Here is a 19,634-nt window from a genome sequence, read left to right on the forward strand (position 1 = left end):
GATGAACTGTGGTCCTGAAAATTGGCACTTGGATAAACTTATCAGATAACAAAATGGGATAATCAGTGCACAGTGGATATGCAAGTGTAAATGGGATAAACAGATAACGAAATGAGAGAGGTATAAGGGTGGTCCTGGAAATTAGGTAGCACTCTCTCACTGAAGTCACTGTGATGCACCTGATGGAGTCAAACATACAGATATGAGAATACAATCATATAACATCCATAGCAAAAATAGATATATAAAAATAAAAATAAAAACGGATAAAGTGCATGCACAACAAAAATATCAAAGTCGACAAACCGGCTGTAAAAATAATACAGTGACAATAGTAAAGTATCAAAAGAAGAGAGGGATGATAAGATAGAAAAGACTGGGAGCTCAGGAAGATGAGGTAGGACGGGCAGGTCTGGCTCCGCGGATGTCTCTGGATAAATCTTTGAACATGGTCGCGACATCCGTGTGGAAGGCGGCAAACTCAGCTCTGTGGGTTGTGAGGTCAGCTCGGATGGTAACAACAGTATCCTCGAGCGTCTGCAGACGTACTCCAAAACCGGGGGTCATATCTGGAGTCTCAGGCATAGATGAATCAGAATAAAGCTCCTGAGTCTGCTCCTACTCATGAATGGGCGACCTGGCTGGAGAGTCCTGCTCTGCATCGTCTGCAGGGCACTCTGAGTCTATGTCTAAGTGCTCGGCAGCTGGATCGACTGGTGCGTCGTCCGCTACGAGATGTGCTGCTGCTGCCTTTGCCGATGCCTGGGCCTGTACCTGTACCTCCTCCAGCTCCACTCTGCTGCAGCCAGTACCGCGTGGTCCTGCAACCTAGTAATAAGGGAGCGGTAGGTCTTGTTCCAATCCTTCCTGAGGAAGTGACAGGAACCTCTCTCGGGGTGCTCTCGAGGATGGATGGGGTAGCGTTGGTCAATGAGAATCTGGGTGATAAGATGGCTAAAAGGAAGAGACTTAGCCCGTCCGGGCATCTCCTTGCTGATGTACTCATCATACAGCTTCCTCATCATGCTCCAGATGAGCACAGGAATGGACACCCAGTGCCCGGTGTAGAAAGAGTAAAGGGCTACCAGATAATCGCCCCTCCTCTAAATTTTGTGCCCCGCCATGTAGGTATTCTGGTAAAGGACGGAATCAATAAACCATAGGCCGTCTGGAAGGTATGTCCGGGTGGCGAAAGTCGCGCCACTGGCATGGTGACTTGTAAGGGAAACAGCAATGTTGGAGTATGAAGGCCTGAATAGCCTCGGATATGTGTCCTGAAGCTCTGGAGGACAGCTATGTGGACAGCGGCAAGAGCGGGCTAAAGTGTCCACTGTAATGGTGATCGGATGGCCATCGATAGAAGTGACCATCTCAGCTATGGTACGCGGCGATGGTCGGAGGTTCTGGTAGAACAACCAAACCAGCCGTGGGTAGACCGGCTCTGTAACGGGGGCAAGAATAGCGGCTAGGCCCCTCTGAATAATATCCTGGTAGGTGGATCAGGTCAGCACCGATCGAGAGAAGAAGGCCGTGTCAAACTCTAACTCATGGTCGAGTGTCATGTGTGCATATCGAGGCGTGGGCCTATCACGCCGCAGATGAGCTAACTGAGGTGGTATATGTGAATGCTCAACTCCAGTCTGCGGTGGAGATGGTGATGGAGTGAAAGCAGGATGAGCCGTAGAAGTGGATGGTATGTGGTCATCCTCAGGCTCATGAGATGGTGACTGAGGTGGGGTAGCCTGTGCTGGCTCCCGCTATGCATAAGAGGGCTCTGCGGGCTCTTCTGTCCGTGGCCTAGTATGGTTGGTGGGCCCGTGTTACCTATTGGCAACGGTCTTCCTCTTTACCATGGCCTGCAAAAAGAAAAAGAAAAACTTGCAATGGGAGTTAGTGCCAGAATAAGAAATTTAAAAGCACGAAATAGAATCATGTATGTCAGGTAAAATAGACAAAACAAATATGACATGAATCTATGCAAGTGGTAGAATATGAAACATGTTAAACAATGTAAGTATGAAATGCATCTAATGTGGAACATCACAGGCATTGGGCATAGATATGATAGCATGAACATAAGATATGATGAATGAAGTGTGTGTGTGAGATCTGTGAAGTTCGATCGATCATAAAAAGAAATGAGATCGATCACAAAAGTTGGATCAATCGAAGGTAAGTGAGATCGATCTCACTACTTCGATCGATCGAATACATGAGTTCGATCGATCTCTCAATATCGATCGGAGATACTAGTTCGATCGATCGAACTGTGCGACGATGAAAACCCAAAGGTTACAAATCTGTGACCTTAGAAGCATGGGGCCCACACGAACGTGTTCGTGGGCCCATTAACACAACAAATCAACAAATCCGCATCATTGATCAAAGCCCAAACTCCCAAAATGAGATCAAAATTCAAAAATATGCAAAGTATATATACACGAAGCAACACATATATATATATGGAAATACAGTGCTTCGAAGCTTCAAAAATGGTGGATTCGATCATCTAAGCATCCTAAATCAAATATATAGAACATGTATGCATCAAATCAAATCAAGCTTCAAAGTAGATCTCGGTTCTTACCTAAACCGAAGAGAAAATTGAAGATGAAGAGGGAGAGATGAAACCGAGATGAGAGAGAGAGAGATTAGGAAGCTTGATGACACCGAAGGGCTTGCTAGAGAAGGGGAAGATGATGATGCACAATGACGGCGACGAGAGGGTCTAGGGTTTGAGAGAGGGTGAGATCGATCTAAATGATCGACCTTGAGAACCCTCGATTCTATTTTTAAAAACGTTCCCGACAGAGTTCGATCGATCGAACTCAACTGTGATCGATCAAATTTTGATGAACTCTCTTCAAAGTTTTTTTTTTTTTTTTTCATTGAATAAACACTTAATAATTAAAAATTAATTAAGATATTTTGGGATTTTTGAAACTGTAATAAAATAAAGTAAAATGAAATAAAATAAAATAAAAAATAAGATATTTTTGGATTTTTAAAAATTTGAAAAATCAAAATAAAGTTAAAATAATGAAATGAAGATTGAGATCGATCGAAACAAGAGTTCGATCGATCAGACAGAGAGCAAAAATATGCAAGTTTTTGGTTCAAAAATTTGGCGAAGTGTTGGAACATGAGATCGATCGAACTGGGAAGTTGGATCGATCGAACTGGGAAGTTGGATCGATCGAAGAACTTTCAGATCGATCTTGGAATATTTCGAACAATCAGACAGAGAGCTGAAATATGCTGGTTGATGCAGGCTCAAAATTTTTCTAAGTGTTGAACCATGAGATCGATCGAACTTGGAAGTTGGATCGATCTTGGAATTGGTTCGAACGATGGGACAGAGAGGTGATTTGGATGCAGGTTTCTGCAGGTCGAAAAATTTTCTAAGTGTTGGATGCAGAGAAGAGTTCGATCAATCGAACTTAAGTTTGAGATCGATCGAACTATGCCAAATGCTCAATAATGACATGAAAGCTTATGCAATCCTCACCAAAGTTCGTTGAAATGCATATGAACCAAAAACAAGTATCTGGACTTCGCAAGAAATGAAATGAAAGATAGAAATGGGGGAGGAATAGGGTTTTGACACCCTACGAATGCTTTTGCTAGTTTTTAACGTCTCTAGCAAGACATTGGGCTCTTTTAGCCTGGATCAAATATCTTATAACGCATCCCCTCCTTGTTGGGGTGATAGATGCTTTGAACTCCACCCAACAAATGGTTCTTTAAAGAACTTGTTGGATTAAGCTCAACAGAAGTCTTTGGTCCCTTGTCTATGCAATTACAACCTTTGGGCTTTCATGCCCTTTCAAAGCAAAAGTTTGAAACAAGACTTTTAGAATGCAATGTTGAAGATGATCCTTTGGAAGTTTTGGTTTTACACAAAAGCTCATTTCCTTGGCATTGAAGATCATGACATTCATCTACAACATTCACTTCTCCTTCATATTTGTCAAATGAATTGGGTGTGGGATTAAAGATATTCAACTTCACCTTCATGTGGCCAATGAGTTCTTCATTATCCCCGTCCTACAATTGATGTTGGCATTAGCGGTTGCCAAGAAAGGACGGCCAAGGATAACAGGAATTTGGCTCTTAGGATTAGGAACCAGTTCCGTGTCTATGACAACGAAATCAACCGGGAAGAAGAATTTGTCAATCTTTATCAAAACATCCTCAATTATACCCCTAAGCTTCTTAATGGATTGGTCGACAAGTTGCAAAACTACCGACGTCGGTTTCAATTCACCTAAGCCTAATTTGACATAAACCGAGTATGGAAAAAGGTTAACACTTGCTCCTAAGTCAAAAAATGCCCGATTAATGATATGATCACCAATAATGCATGATGTAGTGGGTGAACTGGGGTCCTTAAACTTTGGAAGAGTGTTATGTTGCAAAATTGAGCTTACTTGCTCAGTCAAAACCACTTTTCTTGGTGCTTGGCTCTTGTTCTTCCGCTTTTGGGTGCATAAGTCTTTCAAGAATTTGGCATAAGCCGAAATTTGCTTGATTGCATCCAATAGTGGAAGATTAACTTTCATTTGCCTAAACATTTCCATGATTTCATTGGTTTTTGCCTTTTGCTTGTCTTTTGAAATTGATCCTTTTAAGACATCCAGAAATGGAACCTTTGGTTCAAACACTTTTCAAAATTTTCTTTTGAACTCTATTCAACACAAGAAGTTTTCAAATCATTTTTCAATAAAACCTTTTTAACATCATTTTTCAAAACATCTTTTCCAAACACATCTTTTAAAACTTTCTCATTTACAAGATCATGTATATGCAATAAAGGAGGAATGGAATGTGAAACGGGACGGGTGACAACTTGAGGTTGCACCAGTTCACTCTCTTCATTGGACATTTCAACTTGATTGTCCACAATCCTACCACTCCGCAAGGTAGTCACCGCATTAACATGTTCAATGGTGTGGCCTTCCAATGAGGAATGGGTTTCCACAACACATTGTTACTTAGGTGGGGCATTTATAGGCATCTTTCCTTTCTCTCTTGCATTAAGAGTGCTTGTTATTTGCCCTACTTAGGTTTTTAGCTTTGCAATAGATTGAGAGTGAGAATGAAGCAATTGAGTGTTAGCCTCTAAAGTGCCTAAAGCATTCAAAACTTTCTCTTCAAAGGCGGGACTTCTAGTATTACCTTGGGAATAGGATTGGTTGGGAAAATAAGAATTAGAAAATTAATTCCCTTGTGATTGATAAGGTCTATAACCTTGGGATCCTTGGTTTTGAAGTGGAGGTGGAATGTACTTCCCTTAAAAACCGCCTTGGGAAAGGTTTGAGCCCTCTCCTTGGTTTTTCCAAGAGAAATTCGGATGATTCCTCCAACTTGGATTATAATGAGTACCATAAGGATTGTTCCCTTGGTTTACAAAAGCCACATTGACTTGTTCATTAGGTTCACTTTGCACTTATCCGTAAGGACAATGAGAAGTAGAATGAAGAATACTAGAACAAGTCATACATGTTTCATTTGATACAGGTGAGAATGGTTAGGGAAGGAAGATATTTGGTTCACCGAGTTTTGGTTAATCAAAAATTAATCAACCATTTGAGATAAAGACTTCATTTTGGCGGCTATTTCATTTGAATGGTCGACTTCATATAACCCAACACGCTTCCTACCTTGTGAATTTCTACCATTCTTGGATGATAGTGTTCTATGCAAAGAATTTTCACTCATGCTCTCATAGAGACGCCACACGTCAGCCTCATGCCTATCAATGTATGAGCCACCCATGGAAGCATCAACCATGCCCTTATAGTTGTCCGAGAAGCTCTCAAAGAAGTATTGAACTAATTGCCATTTGGGCATGTCATGATGTGGACACTTCCTAAGCAATTCATTGAAGTGTTCCCATGCCTCATGAAACGTTTCTCCATTCCCATGCGAAAATTCTCGAATTGAGGTCCTCATGGCATTGGTCTTAGAAACCGGATAGTACTTCTTCAAGAACTCTTGTTGTATTTCTGCCCAAGAAGTGATTGAAAAAGGCCTAAGATTGTTAAACCAATACTTTGCCTTGTCTTTTAAGGTGAATAGGAAAAGTTTGAGTCTTAAAACCTCTTCCGGCATGTCCGTATATTTTACGGTGGAACATACTTCAAGAAACTCATCCAAATACTTGTAAGGTTCTTCACTTGGAAGTCCATGATAGTTATGAAGCATTTGAATGGTTTGTGGCTTAATTTCATAATGATGTACTCTAAATGGAGGCAATTGGATGCATGTAGGTGCATTATACTCATTAGGCACATAATGGTCTCTTAAAGCAAGAGGTGGATTAGCTACTTGAGGTGCAACATGAACACCTTGGTTTTGAATTCCTTGATTGTTGATGGGAGGTTGTGGAACATACATTGGCCTTGGCATTCCATATGGAACTTGGCCTTGTTGTTGTGGTGGTTGGTGAATGAATGGCCTAGGCATGCCTAATGGTACTTGTATATTCTCATTGTGCACATTGGGATGAAGGATACCTTGTTGGTCTATGTTACCAAGGTCCTCAACATGATTATCATTATGGTCATCCATTGAAAGATTGGCTCTATTTGAACTTCCGCTTCCCTTAGGATTTCTAACGATAGATTCTAGATATAAATCAAGAGGGACAAGAGTTGGTCTCAATGAACAACGTCCATGCATGCACAATGCAAAACACAACAAACATAAAGAATGAAAAACATTATGCCTTCACAACAATGCAATTAAACTTCTTCCACAAACATTTAATTCATACTCCCATACTTTAACAACAATGATGCAAGACAATAAAAAATAAGCCTCCACGCGGGCCAACGATTTAACTAAGGGATTGAGTAAAGAAAATCTCACAAAGGTCATTTAGCACTTCAACTCCAAATTTAAAGCTTAGCTTAGCAATTTTAAAATTTTTAACTTTTTGCTTTCTTTGCTTGCTTGAATTGAATGCTTGATGGCTCCTTTGCTTGCTTCCTCTCCAACAATGCACCTAGTTAAATAATCAACACAATAAGTAACCAAAAAGAAAAATAAAAATAAAGTAAAGACACGATCAAAAGAGTACTAATCCTAATCAATTCCATAAATCCGACGTTGCCAAATCTAACCGTTAATCCCTGGCAACGGCGCCAAAATTTTGACGACGGCCGCTCGTGAACGCCAAAATTGATGTAGTGAATGTGCGGTTCAAGAAAAGCCTTTTGGGACAAATTTAAATTTATAAAAACCACTACCAACACTACTACTAACGTAGCAAGAGTGAGTAGGGATCGTCCCAAGGGATTGTGGGGATCAAGCAATGTCGTGAAATCACAATTAAGGCAAGTAGGTCGGGTGATCAAACAATTGGTTGGTTGGTTGACTAAAGAGCAACTAAATTAAACTAAGTGATAGCAAAAGAATGCAATTAAGAGTAAGTAAGAGAGAAAGATCTTGGGGTTTAGAGATCACTACCAAGTAATGCATTTCTATATCATTAACAAGTGATTAATGAGGGCAAATGGTGTGTTGCAATATTGGTATGTGTGTGTGTGTGTTTGGTTGATTCAACAAGCAAGGATGACTAGTTAAGTATATATTGTCTAAACATCATGTGAAAGGCACAATATATCTAAGCAATGAAGCATATATTGTCTAAATAACATGTGAAAGGTACAATAAATCAAAACAAGTCATTAATCCTTTCATTAAACTCACAATCCAAATACAACACAAGGATAGGGACATATGCTACTTGCATTCAAAAGCTTGGATCATCAACAACAAGCATAGATTGTCTTCCCATTTAACACTACACTACAACTACACTACATCTACACTACTAGCATGAAAATAAACTAAGGGAGAGGCACAATCCATCAAGAGATAAGCATGAACCATCAAGAGAATCACAAAAGCACTCATTTAAGCACTATGTTTTGACAATCTCCAAATATATAGCATCAATACACATAGACATGTATCAATAACACAAAATCTAAAGACAAGCACATGAACATCTATTCTAGCATACATAGACATTTGGATAGAATGAAATGATCAATTGGAAGCATTAAACCACATAAATCATTGAATAAACAAGATCTATATATATCAAAGTGTCAAAACATCAATTTCAACACTAATCCTTCAAAATTACACAAGATTAAGATATAGAAAGCATGTTTGGGGCTAACTTTAGCCCCAAGAGGATGTCTAGCCACTCATGGTGATGATGCTCCAACCCTCAAGGGCTAATTCCATGGTTGAAATCTGCTCCTTGTTGATGAAGAGTCTCCAATAGTGTCTCTAGCCTCCTCCTCCTCTAAGCTTCCTCTCCAAGAGATGATATGAAAATATGTGTTCCTCCTTTTTCTTGTAAAAGCAATCCTTATCCTTATATAGGTAGGTCAAAATGACACCCAAAATGAGCTGGGGTCGTGCACACAATATTCCCTAATGATTGGATAAAGGGCAACATTTAATGAGATGGAATTTTAACTTTTTCGCACTGGAGGAAGTTCGATCGATCGAACCTTGAACTGGATCGATCGAAAGTAAGTAAGATCCATCGAACTTAGGCTGGATCGATCAACTGGCTGAGCTTTTTGGAAAAAGACAAATCTGATATATTTATGGGAAAAGGACAAAAGTGGTTAGTGGGTGGTACAGCTGTGGATAGGATCAATCATTTGAATAAGGACAAAAGTGTTCGATCGATCAAAGGATGGTATTGGATCGATCGAACTTTTGGAATTTTATATTTTTGGGTCAAGACTTGGATCTATTTTAAAGTGCTGAGATCGATCATTGTTCGATCGATCGAACCTTGAACTTGGATCGATCGAATTTTGCTGCTTGCCACCTTTGGCTTCATTTGCTTCCTTCTTTCTCCACTTTGCACCTTTCTTTGTTTAATCCCAGAATTGCTTCGATTAAGCTCTTATTTGGCTGAGTTAGCTTATTTTCGGGATAAGTGCCTAAAAATGGAAATAATACGAAATCAATCTAAAATGGTAAAGTAAGATAGATAAAGGTACTACAATGTCTAAGCTTAAGGGGTTTAAATACGCATTTTTCAACGCTCATCATATCCCTTTCAAAACTAGGGGTATTACACAACTAGACCTTACGTCTGACTTAAAACGGACATCGGTCCACTCTAGGCTGCCACAAAAGGCATCCAAAGCCCAAAAAAAAAAAAAAAAAAAAGGGCCGCCAAACCACCGAGTATGACCACATCTAAACCTAACTCATTCCCTAAGAGACACACAAAACCCCAATCAAGGAACCCCATCTATCTCACAATCAAGCTCAAACTTAATTCTACATCTCTCAATCAGATCAACACTTGTCATCCAACGCATGACTATACCACTACATAATCATACAATGACTACCAAACATACCAACCGGCAATTATTATACTGATCAACTTCAAGGTAACTAAATAATGAATCTACCAACAACTATACAATTACGAGTCACCAAATCAATAGAGCGTACTATCCCGTGCCCAGGTTTCAAATTCTCAAGACAAGATCTTTAATAATTAAGCGGATTGGACACTTGGTCCTACCTAACACACCTTATCACCCGAGACAACTCCCTGGATCCACATCGACACACTGACATAACACCCAAAATCATACTCTCACTATCTATGACAACTCAAAACAATCATTGACCTTTGACCCGACATCGTGCTAAAGAAGGATTGATTCAAGAGAAATGGTTGGCCAGGCCATTCTCATCATCGATCCAATCTCAACACAGATGTCGTTCCTGTCCTCAGGTCCAAACCTCAAACACAGTCTTATACAGTCCACAAAATAACTATGAGATCCGCTAACTATCCATTTATTGCTATACATAACCTCAATAACTATACAATCATATACTTATCCTCAAAATCCCAATCATATCTCAATCACATAACCATAATAAACAAAAACAACACAGCATCAAATGTCCCAATTATCTACCAACAATCAAAGCTCTCTAATCTTCTCATAATACTCATACCAGGAAAATAATTCCATAACATCATTCAATCTAATTCTTATTTCTTCAAAACGTACAATACGACAGTCTCATGTCAAAAACTTCAAAACTAAAGACAATCCCTCCTATTATTCCTCAGTGAAATCCATAATCATTCTCTGACAGCATAACATTCTATAATACCAACACCTGTCCTCAAGACATCGTTAGAATCAATCACCCAAAAAAAAAAAAATCTGCATACATAAGTCACATCACATCACCTATTCATCCTCAACCTTTCATTCATGATAATATCCTTGCCGCCACCGCAATTATCAAACATTAGAGACACAACCCCCATTCGACAACCTGTGCCTCACATCCTACCAGTCAAAACCATTCTCAAAACAAACAATGAACTCTAACAGCGTAACACCCACTCACAAATTCGTCCATCCACAGATGCGCACAACTCCTAGACAGAGACAAGACCCACAGCAAACGACATCCTTGCTAAGACTAGAACAAACGGAAGGGCAATAAACCCCGCTCTCACATGAGACCAACAACTCGCACCTTAATGAACCAGACACCCTATCACACACTATTCACCAGTCGTCTAACCATGGACACCTAATCTCACCTGAGATGAAATGAACTCCTTATACCCAAGGAGTGGAACCAACTTGGAACACATACGGAACCACGAACACCAATCTAAGCGACCACTCCCATTACCGAACCGTCCTACACAATCAACACAAATACCTCGCACACACTTCTCCACAACACTATGCTAACCAAAACTAATCAGATAAAAACACCAACGCCCTTAACATACTGACACTAGGAACCATCACTGTACGTTGGACACTGCGTCCCATCCTACCCGATAATCTCCCAATGAGAAACTCTATGAAATACAATGACACCTGATTACCTGTTCCATCTCTACCCTTTGAAGTCGAAACTACCTCAATCACTGAACGTGCAAGACCCGTAACCTCAGTCACAATAACCTACTGACTCTTTAAGGAAAAAAGATGCCTACATGGCAACACCTATCTATCTGGTTCTAAAGATTAAGCCGTCCACCATTACCTCGACTGATGCATGATCCCATCGCATACCCATCAACACACAACAACACTCAAAATTTTCAGCTTACATTCGGATAATACCTTAATCCATTATACTCATTAATGCAAAACATCACGTCATAACACCTCAACCACCATTCTTTCCAAACCACAATCCAAACCTATCGTCCCACCGGACTATCAAGCCATTGTTAAGCGATCTCTTCCCCAAGTATTCTTGAGACATTACCATACTAACAAGAAAATAACCATTATTCTTGATACTCCCCTACAACAACCATTACATACCACTAGAAAAGATCATCCATACAGCAATGCCATGCCAACAAATTCTCAAAACAAAAATGGGCTTAAAGTTCCAAAATGCTTTACACCCGTCTATTCCTTAAAACCATCAACAATGCAATCAATCACCACTTTCTTCCTGAATACTAGGGTCATTCCTAAATTGACCCACTCCTCAACTCAAGAACCTCAAGTACCAATACCCCCATGATCATCCTTCCCAAGATAACTACACAAACTCTAATCCCCTAGAAACAACGAGCCTCCACGAACCAACCACTCATTCAAAAGTGATGCTAACTTGACATGAAAACACACATCACTCATGATACCCAACACCATAGTCAACGACCCGTTACAAGAAAAAGGAATCATACGTGGCATACTACAGAAACAGCCCCTAAGAGGAAAACAAACACTACGCTAAATGGTCGATCACAAAAACTGTAGTAGACGATGACTATAAAACAATGGTCTCTCATTGGTATCTAACTGGATACTCAAGTCATACCTATAACCATGACTACCATCCAACACAATAGAATGTTCATATCGATTTCATCTAAGTTGTGTGCTCATAGCTCACTCAGTGTGGTAGCCTTCTGGTGCCACCTACACACGCTCACATACACCCGCCCACAAGGCCACAAAACAAATAAATCAAATAGAACAGGCCACTAAGCCCAAGAGGTCACTCCTCATCCCAGCTCAACACAATTTGTGACCAACACCCTATGGTCACCAAACATCATCACACTAAACTTCTGCCTTCCTCATTGGAAATCAAAACAAAAGGTGTAACCTAGTCATCTCGTCGCCAACTCAAGATCAACCTCAACTTTTACTCCCAAAACGGCAATCTAAGAGACAAATTTGCAATCCTAACATTAATGAACTTCTAAATAAAAATCCAAATACAACCCTCGTTTAACCCGCACAATACATGAACCTCACAAGTCAGACACTACATACCACCTCATATCCTGTGACATCAAATCAACTTTGCGTATGTGAAAGGATCCCATGACTCACACACCATACCCTACTAATCCATCACCCCAAGAGTCCACTCACAATACCAAGGGAACACAACATAAACTCTTGCCCGTGCAAGAAAATGAGGACTTCCATCTCTGAAGACACCTACCTTTTCACCATTGCCAGTTTCTAGGAAAAGACTCTTAATGGAGCGACGCGTTCAAATCAAACTGGACTCAAAAGATCGTGCAACTCACATCACCCTTACTCACAATGCTGATACCTACCCCAATCATAGGTGATAACTCACAGAATTAATACAACATAGAAGTGCGTATGCTAAATAATTATATACTGAAAACATAACACCTACTCATGGATCATTTAAGTCAGTACTACACACATATAACATATATACATGTAATCACGTAAGCAAATAAGCAAGTACGCAGGTGAGCATGCTTTTCAAAACCGTAAACACATAAGCAACTAAGCAAGTAAGTGTACTTCTCAAAACGATAAACACTTTAACATGCAACGCATCAAAATCAACTCAAGTCCTACTTAGGGTAACCCTACCCGTCGTCTTTAGGTTTTCGAACCAAAGGCTCTGATACCATTCCTGTAACGACCCGAACCCGGAGGCCCGAACCGTTAGCCGGGTACTTACTCGAATCCGAGGTCACCTAGGTCAAACTCATCCATTGTAGCGTCAAAACATCATCCTTAGGATCAAACTATGCTCTCCCAAATGATCAAAACAAAATCCAAGAGTCAATAGTAGATTAACATGAAAAAAGGAGCAGAGAGAACCAAACAGGTGCACTTCGATCGACCAAAGTGGAGCTTCGGTCGGCCGAAGCAGACCTTCAAGAATTGGTCAATCGAAACCCTCCATCAGTCGACCGAAAGGGGAGATCCTGAGAGTAAGAAGATGGTTCGGTCGACCGAACCCTATTTCAGTGGACCGAAATAGGAGGTCCCGAGAGTTAGCAACTGGTTCGGTCGACCACTGAGCCATTTCAGTCGACCAAAATGACTCCTTCGAGCCCTGAATCCTGAAACTGAAGTGCTGCACTTTAGAAATGAAGGGGAACTAAAATAGAGACTTTAGAATGATTCATACTTGAACTAAACCATCAAAATGAGACATTCTACGATCATGAACATGACTATTATCATATAATTATCTTACAACACCATTTGATACAATTACATGATGTTAAACATAATGATTACGTTAATTCCATTTACATCAAATAAAAGTTAAAGCTCATGCTTGAGTTACAAGGCCATGTATGTCAACTTAGTTACAATCCCAAAACAATAAATATACATAGAATGGCCTAAGTACAAAATAACAAAATAATGAACTTCCAGCACTCCATCAAACTTGTGGTGGATTGTCATCCTCCACCTCCTTCCCATGACTTGAAAAATATTAGATATAGTGGGGTGAGCAAAGCGCTCAGTAAGTGGCACCTAAGACACGCCCCTTGGGTCCCCGTGAGTCTAAACAAGGAATGGAACAATAGGAAATAGGGGTCAGACTACGTCGGGACAATATAACATAATAACCAAATCTCAACATAAACAATATGATGCTATAAAATGCAATGCATGCCAATGTCGCTCCCTATTTTCATTGTTCAGATTCATCACTTTTAAACTATTAATATAATCCGCCCTTTGGTGACCCCGCAATGACGCGAGAAAAGGATTGCCTAGTGTCCCTGACCCTTGGTACCCCCGCGGCATCATTTTGGGCTGAGCTAGCTCAACCACGCTAAGGCAGTCTCCTAAGTTCCCTCTAGGCAATATTAATACTCTGGCCCTTTGGTACCCCCGCGGCGACCGGGTTTTCCTAAAATACTTTCATCAAAATTTCTTTCCCCAAAATTCCCTTTTTTCATTTCAAAACAATCTTTCCATTCATGTCCCATGGTATGCATGTACATATCATCTTCTTAATGCCATGGAAATGAGGGATTTTACACTACTCAATTGAGCATACTCTACAAGCTCTATAGGGAAATTACACATGCCATCACATACCATTTCTAGCAAATTTTACGACACAATAGGCATAGTAAACCAACAATTGAACAAGGAGATTAACAATTAAGCATGTTTTCATATAATTAAAATAGCACATTTGATCATGAACTTCACATATAACATTTACATCATCTTTAATACAAATAATTCAAGGACAAACATGCTTTGTAACAATTTATAAGACATGATTCACAAAGGACCAAGCAAAACATGAATTTGGAACCCCTGCCTCTTAAAATGCGAACACCCTCAAAATGGGTCTTCAATTTCAAAAGCACAAGGAAGCACCAAAACTGAAATTGCTGGTATGGATACGAAGGCCTCGTCGTGGGCTTCGATTTGCTGCAAATGGCTTCCAAAAACTCCAAGTATTGAGGGAGGAATCTAGGATTAAAGTTTGAAATCCAAAAGAAAAAGAAAAGGTCAATAAAGAGAGGGGAAAGAGAATTCAGCGGGAAAGGAGGAAGAATGAGAGACTATGTGTGCTCTCTAGACCACTTAGTATGTGAGTGGTTGGTCCGCCACCAACATTTTTTTTTCCCTTTTTCTTTTGCTTAATTTCTCACCACACAACTGCATAGATACACAATTAAACTTACAACCACTTAAAACACAATAAATAAAAATAAATATGATGCAAACGGACCCAACTGAAATCCCGTACGCGATAATACTGGTAGCGGGTCCCACATGGAGCCGTCCGGCCCGAAAAAAAATAGAAAATGCGAAAATGCCTAACCTTGCATTTCAAGGAGTGCCGAACTCAATGAAATACCTCAAACAACCACCCGACACACCCGGCACACCCCACGGTGTCCGGTGCACAAAACGTGAAAACACGAAAATACCCTTGCATCTATAAAATTTCAGAAAATGAAAAATGTCAAAAATCGAAAACATCACACAAAGGTTTAATTAATAGAATACAAAGGAAAATAAGGGGGAACCTAATTAAATTTTGGGTGAAGAGGAGAAAACAAGATCTCCCCTTAAAGAACACCCTCACCAATCTTTGCATTTAGATTCCTAGGATAACGCCTAATGAAAACATCATTGGGGATTTCATACCTTTCACGAATGGACTCTAATCCATTCACCATGGCAACAATAGAGGAGACGCTCAAGCAAAAGTAAAAGAAGAAATAAAGAGTTTCTTGAAAAACAAGAGAGACCGAAACTAACCTTAAAGGATGAATTCAAAGCAGTCACCACAGAAAGTTGAGAAGGAGAGGTCTTTAAGGAGGACTTGCTGGAGAAAGATTTCCTCGCTGATAGATAGAAACAGAAGGGTTGAATGCTTGAATGAAAGACGAAAAAGACAGAAGAAAGGTTCAAAGAAGCACGTCAGTGATTTTATAGAGGAACGTCATGCTGAACAAAGCATTACAGCGCAATGATGAAGCTTCAGCTTTCAAACTCAAGGTTTGGATCTCCGTGAAAACCATTCGTATCCCCACGTCATTGCTTCGAGCCGTCACATTAATCATGACATCCCATCATTAATCTCGCTCTCATAAATAAGAGAGATTAAAAGGGCAGATGAGGGGGCATAAAATCCCACTAGGCCGAGTCCGGCCTGGCCCGTCTATTAAGAAGGAGGTCCAGTGACTTCCCAGCCCATATTTTCTCATGTAAGGCCCGTTTTTACCTAAGGATCGGCCCAAGCAAAGAATAAGCCCGTTGAAAAAGGGCTAAGCCCATATTATTTCAGAGTCTAAACAGGTACAAGGGATTATTAAGGTAAAGATAGACTTCTATAAATAGAAGGAGCAAAATTGTAAAAGAGTCAATTAAAATGTAACATATTTACTTTCTGAATATAGGGAGCAATTTATTGCATCTTCAATAACCATTGACATTGTTATTGAAAACATTAGCCAACTTGACATGGACTGATACCATATCATTGGCATTGTTATTAAAAACACTAAGATATCAAATTAAACCCCTTCAACTAGCCATTTTCTGATGGTATGATATCATATAAATAGTGTTACTTAAGTCTAAGAAAGTGAGCTTCGAGAGGTTGCCAATAGTATATCGATTAATTGACCCGCCAAGCTTCGAGAGATTGCCAATTTCTGAAGGTTGAATTTAACCATTACATATGAATTCTATATATATGTGAAACATCTACCATGTTTTTCTCCTACATCTCTACATTATATGCTTATCCATGTGTATGTGTTAATCTACTTTACTTGTTTTTGGGCAACAAGACACATATAGACTTGGACACGTAGATGTCATTGCAAACTAATTGGGTTGTGTCTTGGAACCCACTAGTGTCATTTGTACTTGCACCGAGGAGAGGACAATATGTTTACACATGCAATCAACTCTTTCTTAAAATCATATATTACCTATTATTAATTTTATATTAGGTCAAATGCAGAAAACACCCCTAAAGTATGCTTACAATGCATATCACACCCCTCACGTGCAAAATACACCCCTGAAGTTTCAATTTAGTGCAAATAAGTCCCTCTGACAAATTTAAACCTTAAGTTGACTAAATTACCCTTACTGAACCATCTTATAAAATATATAAAAACAAATAATTTTGTAAAATGACCGAAAAGGACACTATTGGAGGATGCCCTTCACGTGCAAAAAATAACCCTAAAGTTTCGATCTGGTGGAAATAGGTCCCTCTGACAAATTTAAACCCTATGTTAACTAAGTTACCCTTACTGGACCATTTTATAAAATATACAAAAATAAATAATGTTATAAAATGACAGAAAATAACACAATTGGAGAACGCCGGCAATGGACAAGTAAAGATAAAAATATAAAATAAAAATAAAAGTATAAAAGAAAAGCAAAGATGAAAATATAAAATAAAAATAAAAGTATAAAAGAAAAGTAAAGATAAAAATAAAAAATAAAAAACGAAAATAAAATGCAAACTAAAGAAAACAAATTTGCTCCAAACTTCGAAAACCAGTGCACACTGATAGTGGGATTTTTATTATTATTATTATTTTTATTTGGTTTAATATTGTTGGCACGAAAAATAAAATAAAATAAATAAAATAAAGAAAAGAGTAAACTGAAATCTCAAAAAATTCAAATCCTTATTTGACAAATTCTCAAAGTTTTTTTTAAAAAATGTTTAAAGATAGGCAGTTTGTTTTAAGAATTTTATGGAAACCCTTTTAAAAAATTATTTTATTTTCTTTAAATTTATTCTTGTCTAATTAGATTTTATTTTATTAAAAAAATCATAATAAATAGATAAATACAGGTCATATGTTATAAAGTTTTAAAGAAAATAAAATAGATAATTTGTGATGGAGGTTTATATAAATTATCTTATTTTCTTTAAATATATTCATAATAAATAGGTAAATACATGTCATATGTGATATAGTTTTATAGATTATAAAATTATTAATTTGAGGTAAAGTTTTATAGAAATTATTTTATTTTCTTTAAATTTATTTATGTCTAATTAGATTTTATTTTATTATAAAACTCATAATAATTTTTTTTCCTAAATAAACTTATAATAAATAGATAATGTGATAGAGTTTTATAGAAAATAAAATTGCTAATTTGAGGTAAATTTTGTAGAAACTATTTTATTTTTTTAAATATATTCTTTTCTAATTAGATTTTCTTTTATTAAAAACTCATAGTAAATAGATAAATAGGTAATATGGGTTAGATTTTATAAAAACTCTTTTAAAAGCTTTTTTTATATCAATTAATTAATATTTTTTTTATATTTATAATTCTTATCTAATTATATTTTTTTTTATTAAAAACTCATAAATTTATAAATAGGTAATTTGTGTTAAAGTTTTATAGAAACTCTTTTAATATCACTTTTTATATCAATTAATAAATATTTTTTTATTTATATAGTTTTTGTTTAAATAGATTTCCTTTCATTAAAAAACTAATAATAAATAGATAAATATGTAATTTGTGTTAGAGTTTTATAGAAACTCTTTAAATATATCATTGTCTAATGTGAATTATGTGATAGAGTTTTATTGAAAATAAAATAAGTAATTTGTGATAGAATTTTATATAAATTATTTTATTTTCTTTAAATATATCCTTGTCTAATTAGATTTTCTTTTATAATAAAACTTATAATAAATAGATAATGTGATAGAGTTTTATAGAAAATAAAATTGCTAATTTTTGGTAAATTTTATAGAAATTATTTTATTTTCATTATAGAAATTTGTATTAAAAAATAAAAAAATAATAATAATTAGTTATCACTGTCACAAACCAAAGTAAAGTTACCAAATCAACCACTTCTAAACATCAATTAGAAAGAGAAAAATAAAATAAAACAATTCATATACTTGTAAACATCAATTAGAAAGAGAAAAATAAAAATAAAAATAAAAGAAAAGAAAAAAATAATAAAAAAAATGCTTCTAAAAAGAAAAAGTAAAGAAAAAAATTAACAATCCAACCTTCTCAATACAACAAATTAAGAATAACAAATTTTGAACCATCCAAAGTATAATTACAAAGAGTAAAGTAAAAATAAAAACTAAAGAAAAAAGAAGAATGATACTTCTGGAAAATAAAAATAAAAACAAAAATAATTAGAAAGAGAAAAATAAAATAAAACAATTCATGTACTTCTAAATGTCAAGTAGAAAGTGAAAAATAAAAATAAAACAATAGAAAAAAATAATAATAATGCTTCTAAAAAGAAAAAGTAAAGAAAAAAAATTAACAATCCAATCTTCTCAATACAACAACTTAAGAATAACAAAATTTGAACCATCCAAAGTATAATTACAAAGAGTAAAATAAAAATAAAAACTAAAGAAAAAATAAGAATGATACTTCTGAAAGAAAAAAATAAAAAATAAAAAAATAATTAGAAAGAGAAAAATAAAATAAAACAATTCATCTACTTCTAAACACCAATTAGAAAGAGAAAAATAATAATAAAACAAAAGAAAAAAATAATAATAATGCTTCTAAAAAGAAAAAGTAAGGAAATAAATTAACAATCCAACCTTCTCAATACAACAAATTAAAAATAACAAATTTTGAACCATCCAAAGTAGAATTACAAAGAGTAAAATAAAAATAAAAACTAAAGAAAAAAGAAGAATGATACTTCTGAAAAAGAAAAAAATAATAATAATAATAATGACTCAATATAATAATAAATTAAGAATGAACCAAAAATAATAAAATAAAAAAATGAAGAAAAAAAATCAACCACTTCTAAACCTCAATTAG

Source organism: Cornus florida, unplaced genomic scaffold (genome assembly GCF_030987335.1).
Source record: "Cornus florida cultivar Cherokee Brave unplaced genomic scaffold, ASM3098733v1 CherokeeBrave_3.0.0_Hap2_Chr05, whole genome shotgun sequence".
NCBI lineage: Eukaryota > Viridiplantae > Streptophyta > Magnoliopsida > Cornales > Cornaceae > Cornus > Cornus florida.